The sequence below is a fragment of the Bos taurus genome, chromosome 25 (assembly GCF_002263795.3).
Source record: "Bos taurus isolate L1 Dominette 01449 registration number 42190680 breed Hereford chromosome 25, ARS-UCD2.0, whole genome shotgun sequence".
In the NCBI taxonomy this organism is placed as follows: Eukaryota; Metazoa; Chordata; class Mammalia; order Artiodactyla; family Bovidae; genus Bos; species Bos taurus.
In genome coordinates, this window is record NC_037352.1 from 27,945,294 (window position 1) to 27,969,127 (window position 23,834).

Here is a 23,834-nt window from a genome sequence, read left to right on the forward strand (position 1 = left end):
CTGGTCTTCCTATGTGATACTGCATGGCCACGGTATCCACTGGAGGATGGTGAATGGTGGCCGGTTGGAGGGTCTCTTAAGTATAATACTGTCCTACAATTAGACCAGTTCTGTAAGGAACAAGGGAAATGGGTAGAAGTAGCATATGTGTTGCCCTTTTTCTCTCTACGAAATATGCCAGACGTATGTCCTAAGGGTATAGATTTGGGCGTTGAAACCTTCAGCTCCCTCCTTTACATCTCCTGTCTCAGTACGACCTCAGACTACTCTGGTTTCAGTAGAAACTCAGACCATCGAAGTAAGAGATGAGATGGAGGACAGGAGACAAAGAGAAGAGGAAAAACAGGTTTCTCCAATCTATCCCTGGGATCATATGCACAGAGCAGCCAAAGAGACTGAGGAACAGCCACACAAGCTGTTGCCTCTTTATGAAACACCCACAGGGAGAAATAATCAATCTGTGAGAGTTAATAAGCCTTTCTCATATCAAGAAATACAAAGAATCAAGGAGGATCTGGGAGACTATTTAGAGGACCCAGAAAAATATATTAGAGCTTTTAAAGGTGTTACTCTGCTTTATGACCTCACTTGGAAGGATGTGATGTATATCTTGGGACAAACGCTGACTCCCGAGTCAAAGACTTGAGTTTTGGGAAAAGCGGTTGCTTATGGGGATGAATGGCTTGGTAATGAATCAGTAGGGAAGAGGGAGAACGAGATAGCGGCCCTCCCCACTGGGAATCAGGCGGTCCCAACTATAGAACCAGACTTGGACTACAACACAGCTAAAGGAAGATGGGATCAGAGTCATTTTGTTAAATGTATTCTTGAAGGACTTAGGCAGGCGCGTTCTAAGCCTTTAAACTATGGCAAATTGGCAGACATAGAACAGGAGGAGAAGGAAGCTCCTGGTAAATTCCTAGATAGACTGAGAGAAGGCCTTCGCAGATTCACTGAGATTGATCCTGAAAGTGAAGAGGGAAAAGTGATCTTAAAGAACAGATTTCTCACTCAGTCGGCTCCAGATATCTGCTGTAAGCTATTAAAACAGGCGTATGGACCAAATCAGTCTTTAGATACTCTGTTACAACTGGCTCAGACAGTCTATTATGGTAGGGAATATGAGGAAAAGAAAGAAAGGCAAAAAAAGACAAAGGAAAAGGCGGAAGCCTTCGCCATGGCTATGAAAAATGTTCTTAAACAGCCTGAGAAAAATGCCCAGAGGGACGCAGGTGAAAAGGGATGGGCTTGCTATTACTGTGGAAAGGAGGGGCACCTCAAGCGGGATTGCCCTCAGGCATCTAAGCCGCCGCGCCGCCCCCCCCCCCCCCACCCCCCACCGACTCCATGTCCGGTCTGCAAAGGACCACACTGGAAGAGAGACCACCTCCAGAGGCGTAGGTCTCCAGGGTCGGACTCTCAAGACAATCAGGACTGAAGGTGCCCGGGGGTCCCCACACAAGCTCCTGTCCTAATTACACCTGAGGAACCCTGGGTATTAATAATTGTGGGGGGCCAATCCGTCGATTTCCTTTTAGATACTGGGGCAACTTATTCTGTGCTTACTGAAGCCCCTGGCCCACTTTATTCCTGATCCGCTTCCGTAATGGGACTGTCTGGACGAGCCAAAAGGTATTATTTCAGCTATTCTTTATCTTGCAACTGGGATTCTGTGCTGTTTTCACACGAGTTTCTGATCGTGCCAGAATCTCCCTCACCCTTTTTGGGAAGGGATATACTGAGCAAGGTCCATGCCTCTGTTTTCATGAATATGGAGCCCTTCCTTTCTCTCCCTTTAGTTGAACAAAATGTAAATCCTAGAGTATGAGCTGATGGAAAATCTGTGGGTCGAGCACAAAATGCTATTCCTGTAGTTGTTAAGCTCAAAGACCCGCACGTATTTCCACATAAGAAGCAGTATCCACTGAAACCTGAAGTTAAGGAAGAGTTAAAACCCATCATCAAAAATTTAAAGGAGCAGGGACTATTAATTCCCTGTAACAGTCCTTGCAACACTCCTATTTTGGGTATAAAGAAATCGAATGGTAAATGAAGACTAGTTCAAGATTTATGAATAATAAATGAGGCTGTAGTTCCTTTACACCCCGTGGTGCCTAATCCTTATACTCTATTGTCTGAAATTCCTGAACAGGCCAAATATTTCTCAGCAATTGATTTTAAGGATGCTTTCTATTCAGTGCCTTTGGCGGAAGAAAGTCAATTTCTATTTACCTTTGAAGACCCTACGCAGCCAGCTTCTCAGTTAACCTGGACAGTTTTGCCCCAGGGATTTCGTGACAGTCCTCACTTATTCGGACGAAGTTTGTCACGGGATCTACAAAACTTTAATAGCTCTGAAGCAGTGGTGTTACAATATGTAGATGATATTTTGCTCTGTGCTGAGACAGAGGAAGCTTGTTCGCGAGCCTCAGAAGATTTCTTAAACTTTCTGGCAGACTGTGGTTACAAGGCATCAAGAGAAAAGGCTCAGCTTTGTCAACAATCGGTTAGCTATCTGGGCCTAATCATATCAGAAGGGACTAGGGCCATAGGCCCTGAGAGAATTAAACCTATACTAAATCACCCCCTACCTATGACTTTAAGACAATTGAGAGGATTTTTGGGAATCACAGGTTACTGTTGCATTTGGATTCCGGTACGGGGAACTTGCCCGGCCTTTATATAAACTTATAGCTGAAACTCAGCAGACCCAAACCGACAAACTGGTTTGGTCTCCAGAAACTCAAAAGGCTTTTAAGATTCTTCAGACTGCTCTCCTGCAAGCTCCAGCTCTGAGCTTGCCCACAGGGTCAAATTTAATTTGTTTGTCACTGAAAGAAAAGGTGTGGCATTGGGAGTTTTGACACAACCCCGAGGGCCTCACCAGCAACCTATTGCTTATCTAAGCAGAGAATTAGATGTAGTTTCACGTGGGTGGCCCCACTGCCTAAGAGTAATTGGGGCAGCGGCTTTATTAGCACCTGAAGCTTTAAAAATAATTAATGGACGAAACCTTACTGTACTGACTTCTCATGATGTGAGTGGAATATTAAATTCTAAGGTTAATATTTGGATGACAGACAGTAGGCTTCTTAAGTATCAGTCATTGTTGTTAGAAGGACCAGTAACTAAGCTTAAAGTTTGTGGAAATTTAAATCCTGCCACTTTCCTTCCTGAGAAGGAAAATGAAACACCTGATCACGATTGTTCTCAATTCCTAACTTTAAACTATGCAGCTCAGGAGGATCTAAAGGATACCCTATTAGACAATCCTGACATGGAAATATTTACAGATGGCAGTTCTTTTGTTTGGGATGGAAAGCGTAAAGCAGGTTACGCCGTGGTGACTGCTGAACAGGTTTTGGAAGCAAAATCTCTCCCCCAGGGAACCAGTGCTCAGTTAGCGGAGCTTGTGGCTCTGACCCGAGCTCTAGGGTTAAGCAAAGGGCAGCGGATGGGCCTGATAATCTATGTGAGTCTACTTCTGCTTGTTAGGTAGGTAGAATAGGGAAAAAGAGTCCAAAATGGCGGTGGCTAAAAGACAAGGAAGGTCCGAGGACCAGAGTGTAAACTTCAGGCAGAACAAACAGAACAAACAGCACTCCTGGCTAAGCCCAATATGCATAGGGCAGGCCCAAGTGGAGGAAAAAACATGTAAAAGGAGGAGCCAAAGCGCTTTCTATCGGACTCTCTCTCCCGCATGCATGCACACGCGCTCTCTCTCTCTTTCTCTCTCTCTGTTTCTCTCTCTCTCTCTCTCTCCCCCTCCCCACGCACTCCTCCACTCTCTTCTCTTCGAGTCTTGGATTCTCCTGCTATCTTCTAAATAAAATGAAGCTGTAACACTGATTTGCCTAAGAGCTGTAACACGGTTTGTCCAAGACCCGAGAGCTGTGATGTGCCGAGGGCTTTAATGTCCGTTGCTCCAAATCTTTGTTGTGATGAGACAAAGAACCGAGGAACATACGTGTGACATGCTGACTCCAAAAATCCTGAGTCTGCCGTTGGATCCCGAAGACAATGTCTTCCTGTCCTGGGCTCACTCCTATACTGCATTCCACAATTGGTCTAACTGCTGGGTCTGTGGAGCACTCCCCTCTTCAAGTGGAAGGCTTCCTGTGGTGGACATCCCCACTTCAAGTAAAAGACTTTCTCCAAGTCTGTGAATACCTTCGACAACAATCACATGCGATGCCTCTTCTTCATCTGATGACATTTACCAACCCTAAAATGGACTGGTGCAACACTTTGTACTCTAACTATGGACATAATGTGACTTTTAATTTTGGTTATACATTGTCTCAGTTCAATGACTATTTTGCTACATATAAGGTAAATAGGTCTAGATCTAATGGTTTTTTACCTGACGTTTATCAAATATGGGATGAGGTTATATGGCTAACTCCTGAAAAAGGACGTTTAATATCTACTGCCTCCATATGCTGGAAACAAACAGAGCCGTCCCCAAAAGTTAGCCAACAACTTAATTACAGTGATTGGAAACAATTGGGATTTTTGTCTCAGAAAACATGCAATGTAATCATTCCCGTGTTTTCCAATCCCAGTTCACGTTCTCCCTTTGTCTGGCCAGACACAAATTGGGACTGGATATCTCAGTCACGCTGGCTTGCTCCAAACGGAACTTATTGGATATGTGGTTCTTACCTATGGGCATGGCTCCCCCCTGGTTGGATAGGGAGATGCACCCTGGGTCTAGCCTTTACTCATGGCTTTATATTTTCAGAGCTTCCAGAAAAGCCTGCTAATTTACCCTACCTTAAAACTCGGTGGGCAAGTTCTGTATTTCATTGGTATGATTATTTGGCTGCAGCGTTTGTTCCCTCTTTGGGAACTACAGATGTTATGTTACGAGTGGATGCTTTGACTAATTTTACTCAACAGGCATTACAAGATTCTCAAAAGGCTATTTCAGCTCTTAATGCTGAACAAGCACAAATTAGAAAGGTGGTTTTACAAAACAGATTGGCTCTAGATATTCTGACAGCTGCACAAGGAGGAACTTGTGCCATTATTCATACCCAATGCTGTACATATATACCTGATATGAGCACGAATGTTACTCATTTTACTAACCACATGAACAAGATGATTAGGGCCATGGATACTCCTGAAGCCTCAATTGCCTCACTTTGGGAGACGTTAACTAGTTCCCCATGGTGGACAACTATCTTAATTACAATAATTCTGGTTGTTTTGTTCTTGCTGTTTGCTCCCTGCATCTGTAATTGTATAACTGGATTTGTTTCTAGCCGCATGAAAGCTTTTAAGTTACAAATGGTTGCTCAAACTCCTGCTACTGCTGTAGCTTCCTCCAACTACTATTTGGGGACCCTGGATCAGATATCCTCAATATGAGGATTAGGAGAATATGTTGCCTCACCAATTTAGGGACAATGCCCCCTGTCAGCTCGGAAGCAGTTATGGAACGAGAACGACGCCCCTTTTCCCTAGGCAACATAATTCTCCTAAAAGAAAAGGGGGGAATGAGAGAGTCATTTCCTAGGCAGGTTGATAGGGAGTCTAGGGGTCCCCAAGGAGAGAGGGGTCTGGAATTCTCAAGGAGGAAGAACAAACTTTTTTTCTTTCTCCACATTCCTTAGGATTATATAACAATAATGTATCCTGCCTAAGGACAGTCTTTGGATTCAACCTTCTGTTATCTTAAAATGTAAATTATGAGAGTAGACCTGGTCTTTACAAGGATGTATCCTGCCTGAGGACAGTGTTATCTTAAAATGTAAATTATGGGAGTAGGTCTGATGAGGTCTTTACAACCTCCAGACATTCTTTGGATTATATAACCTCATCATTAACACTAGCAAGCGGGTACTCTTTCTGCCCCCTTCTGATGCCTATGTCAGAAGCTTTCTCTATCTCCTTTATACTTTAATAAAACTTTATTACGCAAAAGCTCTGAGCGATCAAGCCTCGTCTCTGGCCCAGGATTGAATTCTTCTCCAGGGCCAAGAATCCTGGTGTATTCGCATGATTCAACAACAACCTTTCACATAGGAACCTGGAATGTCAGGTCCATGAATCAAGGCAAAGTGGATGTAGTCAAACAGGAGATGGCAAGAGTGAACATCAACATTTTAGGAATCAGCAAACTAAAATGGACTGGAATGGGTGAATTTAACTCAGATGACCATTATATCTACTACTGTGGGCAAGAATCTCTTAGAAGAAATGAAGTAGCCATCATAGCCAACATAAGAGTCTGAAATGCAGTACTTGGATGCAATCTCAAAAATGACAGAATGATCTCTGTTCGTTTCCAAAGCAAACCATTCAATATCATGGTAATCCAAGTCTTTGCCCTGGCCAGTAACACTGAAGAAGCTGAACAGTTCTATGAAGACCTACAAGACCTTTTAGAATTAACACCCAAAAAAGATATCCTTTTCATTATAGGGGGCTGGAATGCAAAAATAGGAAGTCAAGAAACACCTGGAGTAACAGGCAAATTTGGCTTTGGAGTACAGAATGAAGCAGGGCAAAGGCTAATAGAATTTTGCCAAGAGAACACACTGGTCATAGCAAATACCCTCTTCCAACAGCACAAGAGAAGAGTCTACACATGGACATCTCCAGATGGCCAACACTGAAATCAGACTGATTATATTATTTGCAGCCAAAGATGGAGAAGCTCTATACAGTCAGCAAAAACAAGACTGGGAGCTGACTTTGGCTCAGATCATGAACTCCTTATTGCCAAAATCAGACTTCAGTTGAAGAAAGTAGGGAAAACCACTAGGCCATTCAGGTATGACCTAAATCAAATCCTTTACAATTATAGAAAGTGAGAAATAGATTTAAGGGACTAGGTCTAATAGACAGAGTGCCTGATGAACTATGGACAGAGGTCCATGACATTGTACAGGAGACAGGGATCAAGACCATCCCCAAGAAAAAGAAATGCAAAAAAGCAAAATGGCCATGTGAGGAGGCCTTACAAATAGCTGTGAAAAGAAGGGAAGTGAAAAGCAAAGGAGAAAAGGAAAGATATACCCATTTGAATGCAGAGTTCCAAAGAATAACAAGGAAAGATAAGAAAGCCTTCCTCCGTGATCAGTGGAAAGAAATAGAGAAAAACAATAGAATGGGAAAGACTAGAGCTCTCTTCAAGAAAATGAGAGATACCAAGGGAACATTTCATGCAAAGATGAGCTCAATAAAGGACAGAAATGATATGGACCTAACAGAAGCAGAAGATATTAAGGTGTCAAGAATACACAGAATAACTGTACAAAAAAGATCTTCATGACCCAAATGATCATGATGGTGTCATCACTCACCTAGAGCCAGACATCCTGGAATGTGAAGTCAAGTAGGTGTTAGGAAGCATCACTGTGAACAAAGCTAGTGGAGGTGATGAAATTCCAGTTGAGCTATTTCAAATCCTGAAAGATGACACTGTGAAAATGCTGCACTCAATATGCCAGCAAATTTGGAAAACTCAGCGGTGGCCACAGGACTGGAAAAGGTCAGTTTTCATTCCAGTCCCAAAGAAAGGCAATGCCAAAGAATGCTCAAACTACTGCACAATTGCACTCATCTCACACGATAGTAAAGTAATGCTCAAAATTCTCCAAGCCAGGCTTCAGCAATACATGAACCGTGAACTTCTGATGTTCAAGCTGGTTTTAGAAAAGGCAGAGGAACCAGAGATCAAATTGCCAACATCTGCTGGATCATCGAAAAAGCAGAAGAGTTCCAGAAAAACATCTATTTCTGCTTTATTGACTATGCCAAAGCCTTTGACTGTGTGGATCACAATAAACTGTGGAAAATTCTTCAAGAGATGGGCATACCAGACCACCTGACCTGTCTCTTGAGAAATTTGTATGCGGGTCAGGAAGCAACAGTTAGAACTGGACATGGAACAACAGACTGGTTCCAAATAGGAAAAGGAGTACGTCAAGGCCGTATATTGTCACCCTGCTTATTTAACTTATATGCAGAGTACATCATGAGAAATGCTGGGCTGGATGAAGCACAAGCTGGAATCAAGATTGCTGAGAGAAATATCATTAACCTCAGATATGCAGATGACACCACCCTTATGGCAGGAAGCTAAGAAGAACTAAAGAGCCTCTTGATGAAAGTGAAAGAGGAGAGTGAAAAAGTTGGCTTAAAGCTCAACATTCAGAAAACTAAGATCATGGCATCTGGTCCCATCAGTTTATGGCAAATAGATGGGAAACAGTGGAAACAGGGGCAGACTTTATTTTTGGGGTCTCCAAAATCACTGCAGATGGTGACTGCAGCCATGAAATCAAAAGACTCCTTGGAAGGAAGGTTATGACCAACCTAGACAGCATATGAAAAAGCAGAGACATTACTTTGCCAACAAAGGTCCATCTAGTTTTTCCAGTAGTCATGTATGGATTTGAGAGTTGGACTATAAGGAAAGCTGAGCATCGAAGAATTGATGCTTTTGAACTGTGGTGTTGGAAAAGACTCTTGAGAGTCCCTTGGACTGCAAGGAGATCCAACCAGTCCATACTAAAGGAGATCAGTCCTGGGTGTTCATTGGAAGGACTGATGCTGAAGCTGAAACTCCAATACTTTGGCCACCTGATGGGAAGAGCTGACTCATTTGAAAAGACCCTGATGCTGGGAGGGATTGAAGGCGAGAGGAGAAGGGGACGACAGAGGATGAGATGGTTGGATGACATCACCGACTCGTGAGTTTGGATAAACTCCAGGATTTGTTGATGGACAGAGAGGCCTGGAATGCTGCGGTCCATGGGGTCGCAAAGAGTCGGACGCGACTGAGCAACTGAACTGAACTGAACCGAATGGAACTTTGTGGTGATGCACCTCACCACTAGGCGGAGCTTGTTCTATTATTTTCTGTTCTAAACATTAAAAAGTCTTCTGGATGATGTGCCATCAACAATGGTAAATGTAGGGAACTCCCCGGTGGTCCAGTTGATAGGACTTGGCCCTTTCACTGCCAGGTCCGGGCTTCAATCCCTGGTCAGGGAACTAAGATCCTGTGTGCATGTGTACATGCTAAGTTGTTTCAGTCATATCCAACTCTTTGCAACCCTATGGACTGTGGCCCACCAGGCTCTTCTATCCATGGATTCTTCAGGCAGGAATACTGGAGTGGGTTTCCATGCCCTACTCCAGCGGATCTTCCTGACCCAGGGATCAAACCCATGTCTTATGCCTCCTGCATTGGCAGGCAGGTTCTTTACCACTAAGAGGCACCTGTGAAGCCCACAGGATCCTGCAAGCTGTGCGGGGGAAAAAAAAAAATAAAAATGGACAATGTGGTTTTGGGTGTGTTTCCCTGAGCAAGTAATTTCACCTTGCCTCTCATTCAGCTTCAGTTTCCTCATCTGTAGCAGAGAACAAATAAGTCCACTTTACAGACTTCCAGAGCAGAAATTCTGCTGGGAGTGGGGGGAGCGGGGAGAGTGTGATGTTACTAATGTGATCAAGCGGTAGGAATCCAGGGAGCACTCTAAAGGTCCCAGATCACCTTTACTCAAATGATAACCTGTATTCTCTCACTTACGGGGTGAGGTCCATGTCACTGTGGTTATGAAAGGAGGACTGGCTGCCAGACTCACAGTTGGGCTCATGCCAGGCAGCCAGGCCTCCAGGTCAGGGCCCTGACTGCAAATGTGGTCAACAGCAGCTATCCCAGGAGGAAATTTTGTCCCATCAGTAAACAAAAGAGCTGACATCTGAGCCAAGCTTAAAAACATGACCCAGAGAATAGGAGGAAGAACTATGCAGCCTCCAAGAGAAGCCTGGGAAGGTATTTCTGGGGCCCAGGAGCAAGAATACCAGTATAAAAGTTACAGGGAAGAACTGACTCCATGTTAGATCTGTTTCTTTTACTTTAACCTTTGCCTTTGATTGCTTTTGTTCAGTAAAAGGATACTGTCCATACAAAATAGCCTGCCTCAGGGAACCCAGCCCCTCTGCCAGAAGGTTAAACCAAAACACCTTTGTTCAGGACCATGTTCACCTGTGGATGGCTACAGGAGGGAAGACATTAACTCATACCCTCCCCAAGATTGGCCATTCTAGAAGATAGCTGCAAGATTAATGGCCTTTTTACTTTAATCCTCCCATCCCCCCATAGTCTATAAAAGAACCTGGCATCCAGACCCTGATAAAGATGGTTATCTTGAGACATTAGTCTGTCATCTTGTCAGTCAGCCAGCTTTCCTGGTAAAGTTGTATTCCTTGCCTTGACACCTCTCTCTGTTAAGTGGACTATTGTGTGGTGAGTAGAGAGAGCTTGGACTCAGTAACAGAAGGGTGCTGTGGGATGGGGGAGATGCATAGAAAAGTCACAGACTTAGGGCAGACTTACAGTCAAATAACATCATGACTCCATGCTTTAGACATACAATGAAGATGAATGAAACATATAAAGAGAAAAGATTCAGAAAGATCTAGTCAAGATGAAAATTAGCAAGACATCTTTGTGAAGCAGACACAAGCAGAGGCGGTCAAAGGGGAGAGGCGTGGGCCTGGGCTGGGCCCAGAGAGGGGCTGGTGGCTGGGCGATTTTCTTTAGCTTTCATGTAGTCAGTTCAGTTCATTTCAGTCACTGAATTGTGTCCGACTCTTTGCGACCCCATGGTCTGCAGCGCGCCAGGCCTCCCTGTCCATCACCAACTCCCGGAGTTCACTCAAACTCACATCCATTGAGCCCGTGATGCCATCCAACCATCTCATCCTCTGTTGTCCCCTTCTCCTCCCACCTTCAATCCTTCCCAGCATCAGGGTCTTTTCAAATAAATCAGTTCATATGGAGTAGCTGGGACTAAAAACGCCAGTGTGCACAGCCTCATGGAGAGTGCCTGGGAAAGATGAACAGGGAAAGGGACAGGAAAGTCGAAAAGGGGAAGATGAACAGACTCTCCAGTCCCAGCAGCTCCATCTTGAGGAAACACCTGGGGAAAGTATCATGTGTGAGCCAAAGGTCAGCAGGCATGTGAAGAATGTGCTGATGGTAAAGTGAAAACGGGAAACCACCTAAATGCTCAAAGGAAAGGGTGAAATCAAGACCTTTGTGTGGTGTAATTCATACAATGGGATACTCTCCAGTCATTGAAATGGACAGAGCAGAGCTATACATGTCAGCATGGCTGGATCTGGCAAAGCACTACCCAGCTGTGCCTGGCTTGCTGGGGCTGGGAGCGGGGAATGTCTCTCCTGGGGATGCTGATGGCAGTGCTTTGTTATTCAGTCTACCCCAGGCATTCCTGAGAGGAAATAGACAGGGTTGTTCCGGATTGTGAGACGTGTCAGGGGTAGATCAGGGAGAGGTGAGATGACCTGAAGGTGCTAACTTAAAAAAAATAATAATAATTAAATATTTCTTTTTATTTATTTACTGCACTGGGTCTTAGTTTCAGCATTCAGGATCTAGTTCCCTGACCAGGGATCGAACGCCCCCGCCCCAGCCTCTGGCATTGGGACCATGGGATCCATTGGCCACTGGATCATCAGGTAAGTCCCAAGGGTGCTAACTTCTATCAGGTGCTTCAAGTAAGAAGTTACATGTCCCTTACTCCTCTGGTTTAGAACTAGCATCTGCCTTTTTCCTTTCCGTAGAAGGCCTTCCTTTTATGTAGGTGCTAATGGAAAGCAGGTATTGAGTCTTGAGAATGTTGCAAGAGAAAAAATTTTCAGGAATTTCCTCTTTCTATAACAACAGAGGATAGACACCACTCCAGGTCATATAAAATTGATTTAAAGGCTCTTATCTGAATAAAGTGTAGAATTGAGACTACTTATGAACAAAAGTTGGTGATGGACAAGGAGGCCTGGCGTGCTGCGATTCATGTCACAAAGAGTCGGACACGACTGAGCAACTGATCTGATCTGATGTGATGAAACGTCAGGGCAGTGTGTAATTTCCTTGGTTCTGTCTCGTCACAACAAAAATTTGAAGCGACAGATATTAAAGCCCTTGGACAGAACGTGTCTCAGCTCTCGAAAGACCGTGTTACAGCTCTCAGCTGTCGGCCAGATCACTGTTACAGCTCCGTTTTATTTAGAAAATAAAAGGAAAATACATCCTCGTGGCGTGAGGGCATGCCAACCCAAAAGATGCAAAGAGGAAAGAGAGAGCGAGCACGGACATGAACGGATGAGAGAGACCCCCAGCGCTTTGGCTCCTCATTTTATATGCTTTTTTCCTCCCTCTGGGCCTGCCCTATGTAAATTGGGCCAGCCAGGAATGCTGTTTGCTCTACCTGAAGTCTTCACTCCAGTCCTCAGACCTTCCTCTGTTCTATTTTCGTGGGCTTTTCCCTTCCTTGTCTTTTAGCCACTGCCCTTCTGGACTCCTTTTTCCTATTCTAACTACCTAACATTCCCCCTCAATAGATGGGAGGCCCAGTTCTTTGGGAATAGGGGCGTCGAGGTCTTTCTGGCTACTTCCTGCTGAACTGGTATGGCGAAGGGCATTGGGCCTCCCCCTCTTGCCAGTCTCAGGCCTCAGAGTCCTTATAGCGGTGTCCATCTAAGGGTGAGCAATATTTTCCATGGTCGGCTGTAACTTTATATATCCTTGTTGAACTGGCACTGCATGTTGTAGCTTGTTGACCTGGGCAGAGACAAAATGGGTTAGACAATTGATAAAACATGGAGCAATCATAAGCAGCATCAATATGGCATAACAAGGGCTAGTTAGGGGCATTAGCCAACTCCAAATTCCCATCACCAGGATGGCTCAAGTCCCTCCTTGTTCAGGGATCAGAAGATCTATCTCCTGTCTGTTTTGCAATACAACCCCTGCCAAGCTGTGTTGGTTCTTTAGAGCTGTCCTGAGAAACCTTATCCCCAGAAACTAGATTTTGGGGGTGTTCATTAGAATGACACTCATTGGTAGTCCTGAATAGGCATCTAAGATCTCCCAGGGGCTCACAGGTGTATTGAGTATCCTCTTCTGTTTTCTTCCACGGCTTGACTCGTAAGTAGTGAATCCAGGAGTCATGTCCTGGTACCTTGACTGCTGTGGGGGTAGAAAGTATTACAGGGTAGGGACCCTTCCATGTGGGCTGGAGTTGAGCCTTTGGGGACCCATCTTTCCAGACTTTAATTAGGACTTGAGTCCCTGGGGCATATGGCAGTGACTCCTTAGAATCTTTTGTGTCCTAGTTGACACCCCACAAGCGTATATCCTGTTGGAATTGACCAAAGGCCATGGTATAAGACTGGAGGGTCTGAGATTCTGGAACTAGGAAGAGGTCATTGACTTAAAGAAAAGGTCCCCCATATAGCATCTCAGAAGGACTAAGACCAATCTCTTCCTGAGGGGCAATTCGGGCGTGGAGAAGAGCTATTGATAAAGCCTCCTTCCATCCCAGAGAGGTCTCCTGGGTTATCTTTTTTATCACTGATTTTAAGAATTGGTTGGCTCTTTCTACTTTTCCTGAAGGCCTCCAGGCACAATGGAGATAATAAGTAATGCCCAATGCTTTTGAGACCCCTTGGGTGACTTTAGAAGTAAATGATGTCCCGTTGTCACTTTGTAATGACCTGGGCAGACCAAATCCTGGAATAATTTCACGGAGCAGTTTTTTCATCACCTCCTCAGCCCTCTCAGTCCAGGTGGGAAAGCCTTCAATCCATCCTGTGAATGTATCTATCATGACTAATAGGTATTTATACCCTTGAGAAACTGGCATCTGGGTGAAGTCCATCTGCCAGTCCTCTCCTGGGTAGGCCCCACGTCGTTGGACCGGCTGGGCCGGCTGGGGTCTTCGAGCTCCTTGGGGGTTGTTTAATTGGCAAGTGGGACAAGAGGAGACCACCTGCCTTACAGTCGTTTGGAGGCCTGTTCCTCTGAAGGACCTTTCTAGTAATCTTTGAAGGGCCTTTTCCCCTAAATGAGTGGTGGCATGTAAGGAGTTAACCAACTTCCACTGGAAGTTCCCAGGCAGAAAAAGGAGCCCCTCCTTTTAGAACCACCCCATATGATCTTGAAAGTCCTCACTCTTAGCTTTAAGAGTCTCACCTTCAGTATATGAAGGAGTTTCTGGCAAATTAGTCTGTGAACTAAGGTGGCAGCCCCTATTAGGTCATGGTTCTGTAATGCTGCTCTCTTAGCTGCCTGATCAACTGCTTGGTTCCCTCGTGCCACTTCTGTGCTCCCTTTTTGGTGTCCTTTACAGTGGGAGACTGAAACCTCAGGGGGCAGATGGACTGCCTCCGAAAGTCTAAGGATTTGATCACCATATTTGATTGGGGACCCTCGGGTGGTAAAGTGGTGGCCTCTTTCTTTCCAAATAGCAGCATGCACATGTAGCAACAGAAAGACATACTTGGAGTCAGTGTAAATAGCTACTCTTTTTCCTTTTCCCAGCTCTAAAGCTCGAGTCAGGGCTATGAGCTCAGCTAATTGGGCTCAAGTACCTGGTGGCAAAGGTTTAGCCACTACCGTGTCAAAATTGGAGACTACTGCATATCCGGCTCTTCTTTTTCCATCCAAGACAAAGCTGCTCCCATCAATGTACCAGATTTCCTCAGAATTGGTCAGAGGATCTTCCAACAATCCTTCTCGGGGTTTTGTCCAGTGAGCCAAGGTTTCTAGGCAAGAGTGAAAGGGGAGAGAGCCCTCGGGGGTAGGTAGGAGGGTGGCTGGGTCAAGAACCTCACAAGGGGATATAGTGAGGCCTGGATTTTCCATCAGCAGTACTTGATATCTGAGGATTCTTTAATCAGACATCCATAAATGGCCTCCCCCATTTAGGAGTTGTTTCACTCGGTGGCTGGTAAAAATAGTTAGTTTGCCCCCAAAAGAGAGTTTTAAAGCACCTTCTATCACAACTGCAGTAGCTGCAAGATTTTGAAGGCAGGGAGAAATTTCTTCCCAATAAGGGAGGAAGACAGTCTGGGACCACTAGAAACTGGTGGAAAAATATTTGTCCATCCCGGTAACAAAGTGCTCAGGTGAATCTTTTAGTAGTTGTTTTTCCTGTAGCATCCAAAATGGTATAGATTTGGGAGGAGAAGGCTCCAGAGTAGGAGGTCAGGACAGAGTAGGTAGCCCCCATGTTAACCAAGAAATTCTCGGACCTACCTACCACATCCAGTTGCACCCTTGGCTAAGCCCCGTGATGGTTATCTGTGACAAGTGGGCTGGCTGAAGCGGGCTGCTTCAGTCCTGTTGAACCCTCGTGAGGGAAGGCTTGGTGCTTGACCTTGAGGCTCTTGCGTCCTGAGGGCAGAGTGCCACCCAATGTCCCAGTTGATGGCATTTATAGCAAGCCATTTTAGGAGACTTGTCATGGTTTGGACACTCTTTGGCCCAATAGCCCACCTATCTATATTAGGCATTTGCCTCGTGCCTTGTCCTTCAAGGACTCGGGGTTTGCCATAGGGCCTCCCTGGAGGGTGGCCAGCATCTGGGCATGCCTTGTCTCTTTCCTTTTCTCCTTCTGGGCCTTGGCTCCTTCTGTTCTCTGTTATAAAAGGTATTGGTGGCCGTCTGGACCATCTCATCTAAAGAGGCAGCAGGGTCCTGCTGTTGTAGCTGCTGTAACTTAATTCTGATATCTGATGCACATTGGGACAGGAATTTGTCCTTTAAAATCACCCATCTCTCATAAGAGTCTAAGTCCACATTGGTAAACTTTTACAGGGCCTCTTTTAGCCTTTCCAGAAAGGCAGTGGGGTTCTCATTGGGCTCCTGAGTTATTGCTGAGACCTGGGCATAGCTGATTACTTTTTGCTGGGATGCTTTCAGTCCTGCCTTCATATAGATTAGAAAATGATCCTTTTCCCAGAGGTTCTCAGGGTGATTATAATTCCAATTAGGATCTGAGGAGGGGACTGCAGTTTCCCCTATTGGGTATTTACCACTTGACATGTGAAGCCCCGTTGCATATCTTAGGGCTTCCTTTAAAACCCAAGTATGCTCAGGAGCAAATAAAGTTTGACTAAATATGACCATGATGTCCTTCCACATCAAGTCAAAGGCCAAGGTAATGTGTTGGAATGGACCTATATATTTGCCTGCATCATCTGTATAGCTTCCCAGGTCTTATTTGATCTGTCTTAGTTCTTAGAGGGAGAAGGGCTTATGGACCCGGGTTGGTCCAAATTCTCCTCCAGTTTCAACTAAGGGACATACTCACGCTGGCTTTTGTGGAGGTGGTGCTCCTGGATACAGAGGCACGTTTGGATACAAGGAAAGACCACCAGGCAACTCGGGAGTTGTGGGAGGTGACCCTTCATGGGGGGGTTCCTTTGCTTGGTTGTCTGTGCCTAACATCATTTGCCTAGTCGGCTCACTTTTAGGGCATACAACAATCCCATACTTAAGACAGAGTTCCTTCATATCTCTCAGTCAGAAGAAAATTTGGACATAGGGGATCTCTGTCCATTTCCTTTGTCTTTTGCATAATAATTCTAGCTGCAGGATAGTATTGTAATTTATTTATTTATTTTAATATATTTTATTTTATTTTTTAACTTTACAATATTGTATTGGTTTTGCCATATATCATCATGAATCCACCACAGGTATACACGTGTTTCCCATCCTGAACCCTCCTCCCTCCCCATACCATACCTCTGGGTCGTCCCAATGCACCAGCCCTAAGCATCCAGTATCGTGCATCGAACCTGGACTGGTGACTTGTTTCATATATGATATTATACATGTTTCAGTGCCATTTTCCCAAATCATCCCACCCTCTCCCTCTCCCACAGAGTCCAAAAGACTGTTCTATACATCACTGTCTGTTTTGCTGTCTCATATACAGGGTTATTGTTACCATATTTCTAAATTCCATATATATGCGTTAGTATACTGTATTGGTGTTTTACTTTCTGGCTTACTTCACTCTGTATAATAGGCTCCAGTTTCATCCACCTCATTAGAACTGATTCAAATGTATTCTTTTTAATGGCTGAGTAATACTCCATTGTGTATATGTACCACAGCTTTCTTATCCATTCATCTGCTGATGGACATCTAGGTTGCTTCCATGTCCTGGCTATTATAAACAGTGCTGCGATGAACATTGGGGTACACGTGTCTCTTTCAATTCTGGTTTCCTCAGTGTGTATGCCCAGCAGTGGGATTGCTGGATCATAAGGCAGTTCTATTTCTAGTTTTTTAAGGAATCTCCACACTGTTCTCCATAGTGGCTGTACTAGTTTGCATCCCCACCAACAGTGTAAGAGGGTTCCCTTTTCTCCACATCCTCTCCAGCATTTATTGCTTAGAGGCTTTTGGATCGCAGCCATTCTGACTGGCGTGAAATGATACCTCATAGTGGTTTTGATTTGCATTTCTCTGATAATGAGTGATGTTGAGCATCTTTTCATGTGTTTGTTAGCCATCTGTATGTCTTCTTTGGAGAAATGTCTATTTAGTTCTTTGGCCCATTTTTTGATTGGGTCATTTATTTTTCTGGAATTGAGCTGTAGGAGTTGCTTGTATATTTTTGAGATTAGTTGTTTGTCAGTTGCTTCGTTTGCTATTATTTTCTCCCATTCTGAAGGCTGTCTTTTCACCTCGCTTATAGTTTCCTTTGTTGTGCAGAAGCTTTTAAGTTTAATTAGGTCCCATTTGTTTATTTTTGCTTTTATTTCCAATATTCTGGGAGGTGGGTCATAGAGGATCCTGTTGTGATGTATGTCAGAGTGTTTTGCCTATGTTCTCCTCTAGGAGTTTTATAGTTTCTGGTCTTACATTTAGATCTTTAATCCATTTTGAGTTTATTTTTGTGTATGGTGTTAGAAAGTGTTCTAGTTTCATTCTTTTACAAGTGGTTGACCAGTTTTCCCAGCACCACTTGTTAAAGAGATTGTCTTTAATCCATTGTATATTCTTGCCTCCTTTGTCAAAGATAAGGTGTCCATAGGTGCATGGATTTATCTCTGGGCTTTCTATTTTGTTCCATTGATCTATATTTCTGTCTTTGGGCCAGTACCATACTGTCTGATGACTGTGGCTTTGTAGTAGAGCCTGAAGTCAGGCAGGTTGATTCCTCCAGTTCCATTGTTCTTTCTCAAGATTGCTTCGGCTATTCGAGGTTTTTTGTATTTCCATACAAATTGTGAAATTGTTTGTTCTAGCTCTGTGAAGAATACCGTTGGTAGCTTGATAGGGATTACATTGAATCTATAAATTGCTTTGGGTAGTATACTCATTTTCAGTATATTGATTCTTCCAATCCATGAACATGGTACATTTCTCCACCTATTAGTGTCCTCTTTGATTTCTTTCACCAGCTTTTTATAGTTTTCTATATATAGGTCTTTAGTTTCTTTAGGTAGATATATTCCTAAGTATTTTATTCTTTTCGTTGCAATGGTGAATGGAATTATTTCCTTAATTTCTCTTTGGTATTGTAATTTAAACTCCCATCCTCTGGCCAGTGTTCCTTGTCCCCCAGAGGATACTGTGGCCACTCAGTGGCACAAAAGAATTTTAATCGACTTCTCCTTAGAGTTAGAGGACAAACTCTAACAACTTCCAGTCATCAAGGATGCATCTCAAGGGTGTCTGTTGGGAAGTGGATTGGTTATTTGCAACCTGAAAGACAGTCATTACAGAGAGGAAAAGAAAGAGAAAAAACTAATAGGCCTCCTTCAATTTCCATGGGTGGACTTCCTTGGAGGTAAGTCTTTTTGAGACTTATCCTACCTACCCAGTACTGTTGCAACCTGAGAGCCAGGCAAGGTTTAGGGTGCAGATCCCAGGCAAGCTGAGGCATGACAGCCTCCTGGAGATGCAGGTGGGACTCCCGAGAATTGGGTCCCTGGGCGGGTCAAGGCATGATGACCTCCTGGGACCCCTGGACTGGCGGGTCCCTGAGCAGGTTGTGGCTTGACAGCCTTTCAGGTACCAGATCCCTAGGCAGGTCGAGGCATGTCTACCTCCTGAGACTCCCAGACTGGAGTTGGGTGTCCCCAAGGTCTCTAGCGTGACCAGTGCTGAGTAGGATTAAGGGGTTGTAATTTTAACTCATTGTCAGTTTGTTCATCACAGATGGGAATAGATATCATGATGTAAAGCAATCCAAGCCTGTGCCCTGAGACCCGGAACCTGGTGAAACAGTCATAAGCTTTATCTTCTTACTGCTCTAAGGGAATGTAAGTCACTGATTTCCTCCCCTAGTCCCCCATAAGAGCAGGTTAGGGTGTCTCCAATGGTAAACATTTCATTGTCATAGACCCACTTGAGATAATAACGGAAATAATGACAAAGGAGTGGGTTATTTAGCCCTGTTGTTGTAGCCATGCGTTCCGGGAAACAAACTCACTCAGAAGGACAATGCAGATAGTGGAGTGCAGTTTATTACACCGGCAGGCCCAAGGCAGAGTCTCCTCTTAGCCAAGGACTCCGACCAGCATTTGTGAAAATCTTTTATACCCCATGTGTATGTGTCTGAACCCACCACTCCAAATTCCTTGAGACTTACATAAACCAAGGAAAATACAATCCCAATAACCCCATCATTCACGTGCTATGTGCTCATGTGCTCAAACAGTCAAACAATTAGCCAATAATCAATAAACCCAAGGTTACACTCCGATAGATACAGAAAAATTTATGGCCTGTCTGGAGGAAGGGGTGATTAGTGTATGTTTTCTCTTAGGCGATGAGTAACCTAGATACGATCTTCAAGGTTCCCCTGTCTGGAGGGGGTCTTATCCTTCCTTCTGTTGTTGTTTTCATAGGGACTAAACACAGAGTTCAGAGTCCATTGGAAATGTGGCCGAGCATGGTCAGCATGAACAGGCCTAAGATGGAGTCCAGGCCCTATGAATTCCTTCTTCACTGTTAGGGGCATTAAAGTATTTTAATAATAGGCTGGGTGGAGCAATGTTGCCTACAAGGGGGCAGGGTCCTGGTTGTAGGAGTTAATAATTGGCTTAAGAACAAATCGGTAAGAGGCAACAGACCAGATGTTCTATAAAAGTGGAATGGAGATTTGATCCTGGGGTATGTTTGTAACTTTAGGAGAAGGGTGGTAAGGGTTTGGCCCAAACAGCCTGCAGGGCTTAACTCCCAAAGTGGCAAACATTATCCCTGGAAGCCCAGTTGCCTTTGAAGGGAGGCTAACAGATGGACTTCTAGCAGGCACTGTGTGCCTTTCACCTGCCCTGCTGGGTTCACTGAGAGATGCTGGTGCTGCACATGTTGTAGGAAACACTCCTTGGCCCAATAGCCCACCTATTGGAAGATGAAGGCCTGAATATCTAGAGGGACTGGATATTATACAGTATTTCCTTCCCAAGAGCCAGCTATTTTCTGGTTGTCCCTCCAGAAGACTGTAGAGGCAACATTGTGGGCCCGGATGGGGATCAGGAAAAGAGCACGAAACAGGAGGGAAGGGGGCAGGGCACAACTTTTGAAAGAATGACATAGTGCAAGGGCAAAACATAAACTGATTAAAATCAGTTGGGTCCAAGATGATAAGTCAAATTGAACTAAACCTTAATCCCCAATCTGTAAGCTAAATGACAACCAGAGGTGGCAGGACAGCTCCAAGACACCATCAGAAGAAGAGTGGGTGGTTCCCCAATGGTTGGAATGATTCTCCCACTCATTAGCATATGAATTCACCCAGCTCCCAAAACCTAGCCCAGCCACATTGCATGGCCTAAGCCCTTGCACTCTGCAATGGCCCACACCCTGCAGGGTGTACTTCTCTCTGAATCCTAACAAATCCACCTCTCACCTACTGCTGTGTCTCTAACTGAATTTTTGCAATCAGTTACCAGAGCCTGAGCTTCATTAGGTCCTGAAGCCAGGCATCATGGGTTTTGGCTGGGCTTCCTCCAAGGAAAAATGAAATCTTAAAGCTTTGTATAGATTAAAAAAATAAATCCTTGTGCTCCACCCCCTAAATTCAAATCACCTCCCCAGTACACCACTTCTAGAGTATCTGACTGTTAAATTCTCATTTAAAAATAGGAAAGAATATTGTATCTGAATAAAACCTTTATATTTCAGTATATACATTGTCCATATTTGATTATTGGGTTAGACCCGAATAGTAGAATAATTTGTTTCCCTTTGTAAAATAGTTACATATTGTTAGCTGCAATTTTATATCAGTATTATGAAGAGCACCCTTCAGCATTCAAGTGTTGCCATCATGTAAAACGTTAACTAAAGAAAGGCTGCTTATTATTTCAGTCTCATCGTTACTTCCTGGACAACCTGATATTCCCTGGAGATTATCCAACCTCTCTTTGAGGTTAGGCACAACCTTGTTTGATACGTAAGTGCTCAGCTTCCAGCTGCAAGTGGGGTGGTTGCATCTAGCTTATTAGAATTAATATGACTCACAGAGTTGGAAGAGATCTGACATTATCCTTTATGCAAAATCATAATGAAATACTTCAAAGTTTGTGTCAGTTTGATTTAAAATGTTAAAAGGATCAATATCCTGAGCAGTATTTATAGTTACTTTTAAAATGTTGAACAGTGCATGTGTGCCTGTTCTTTTTGTTTGGTTGGGTTTTTGTGCCAGTTGTTTTTAAAAAACCAAAATATTGAAGGATTGCATTTACAGACAAGTTCAGATCAGATCAGATCAGATCAGTCGCTCAGTCGTGTCCGACTCTTTGCGACCCCATGAATCGCAGCATGCCAGGCCTCCCTGTCCAACACCAACTCCCGGAGTTCACTCAGACTCACGTCCATCAAGTCAGTGATGCCATCCAGCCATCTCATCCTCTGTCGACCCCTTCTCCTCTTGCCCCCAATCCCTCCCAGCATCAGAGTCTTTTCCAATGAGTCAACTCTTCACATGAGGTGGCCAAAGTACTGGAGTCTCAGCTTTAGCATTATGCCTTCCAAAGAAATCCCAGGGCTGATCTCCTTCAGAATGGACTGGTTGGATCTGCTTGCAGTCCAAGGGACTCTCAAGAGTCTTCTCCAACACCACAGTTCAAAAGCATCAATTCTTCGGCGCTCAGCCTTCTTCACAGTCCAACTCTCACATCCATACATGACCACAGGAAAAACTATAGCCTTGACTAGATGGACCGTTGCTGGCAAAGTAATGTCTCTGCTTTTGAATATGCTATCTAGGTTGGTCATAACTTTCCTTCCAAGGAGTAAGCGTCTTTTAATTTCATGGCTGCAATCACCATCTGCAGTGATTTTGGAGCCCAGAAAAATAAAGTCTGACACTGTTTCCACTGTTTCCCCATCTATTTCCCATGAAGTGATGGGACTGGATGCCATGATCTTTGTTTTCTGAATGTTGAGCTTTAAGCCCACTTTTTCACTCTCCTCTTTCACTTTCATCAAGAGGCTTTTGAGTTTCTCTTCACTTTCTGCCATAAGGGTGGTGTCATTTGCATATCTGAGGTTAATGATATTTCTTCCGGCAATCTTGATTCCAGCTTGTGTTTCTTCCAGTCCAGCATTTCTCATGATGTACTCTGCATATAAGTTAAATAAACAGGGTGACAATATACAGCCTTGACGTACTCCTTTTCCTATTTGGAACCAGTCTGTTGTCCCATGTCCAGTTCTAACTGTTGCTTCCTGACCTGCATATAAGTTTCTCAAGAGGCAGGTCAGGTGGTCTGGTATTCCCACCTCTTTCAGAATTTTCCACAGTTTATTGTGATCCACACAGTCAAAGGCTTTGGCATAGTCAATAAGCAAAAATAGATGTTTTTCTGGAACTCTCTTGCTTTTTTGATGATCCAATGGATGTTGGCAATTTGATCTCTGGTTCCTCTGCCTTTTCTAAACCCACCTTGAACATCTGGAAGTTCACGGTTCACATATTGCTGAAGCCTGGCTTGGAGAATTTTGAGCATTACTTTACTAGCATGTGAGAAGAGTGCAATTGTGCAGTAGTTTGAGCATTCTTTGGCATTGCCTTTCTTTGGGATTGGAATGAAAACTGACCTTTTCCTCTTTTTTCAGTCTTTGCCGCTCAGCCCTCATCACAGGAAGAAAGGGGCGGGGGAGCCGGGCACGTGCCCCACTCACAGTTTCCTCCGCAAAGCGGCCCCGGCTCCCCGGCCAGCCTTCCTCCCGGTGGCAGTCAGTTGATCATCTTCCTCTTAGTCAGGGTCTCATTTCTGGCTATCCTTCTTGCCCCAGGCTGGCTGTGGCCCTGGGCACACCCCTTTCCATGGAAACTCCGGTGCCCGCTGCCCTGAGAAAGAACTTCTGCTCCCACCAGACCTGGGACACAAGCGTCCTTGCTGTTGGTGTCATCAGAAAGTTATCCATTCATTCAGTCAGAATTTACTGGGTCCTCACTGTGTGGCAGGGCATGGGCCAGCCACTGGGCGTACAGCTGTGAGGGGCAGGGAATCCCGCTTCCTCCGAGCTCCGTGTCCCATCTGTGTCTTCAGGAAGCTCTTCCCCAAGCTGCTTCCAGACTCACTGAGCTATCTGTCCGCTCCTGCCTTGCCTTCTTCCTGAGGTGTTCAGGGTCAAGAGGTTCAGTGGGTTCCTTGTGGGGCTCAGGTTCTGCCAGGATGTCCAGAGGCTGTATCTCATGGGCCCTGGCCCCCAGAGGCCTTCCCTGACCCCAAGATAGCTCCCTGCGCCTCTCCACACTTTACACAGAGCTGCTCAGTGACAGCAGAGGCCGTGCTCAGTGCTCTATTCCCAGCGCCTAGAACGCCATGCGCTGTTCCCTGCGCACCCTTGAGTGAGTGAGTGAGTGAGTGAGTCACTGGGTCTGCTTCATGGAGTCGTAAAAATTAAATGAGTCCATGAAAGACATTGGTGAGTTGCTGGTAGGGTGGTCTGGAATCCGGGAGGGTCTGGGAGACATCTTTTTTTTTTTTTTAATATTTTAACGTGCAGCCTAATAAGTATTTGGCTG

At 44.6% G+C, this 23,834-nt stretch overlaps 1 protein-coding gene across 1 annotated transcript in view; it reads left to right on the plus strand.

The window, feature by feature from the left end:
• The window catches only part of LOC101904377 (beta-glucuronidase-like), a 71,068-nt gene that overhangs the window by 26,476 nt on the left and 20,758 nt on the right, over positions 1 to 23,834 (plus strand). Inside the window, 1 exon segment of the mRNA XM_059881690.1 lies at positions 11,406 to 11,505. The gene's annotated coding sequence lies outside the window, so the exon portion shown is untranslated.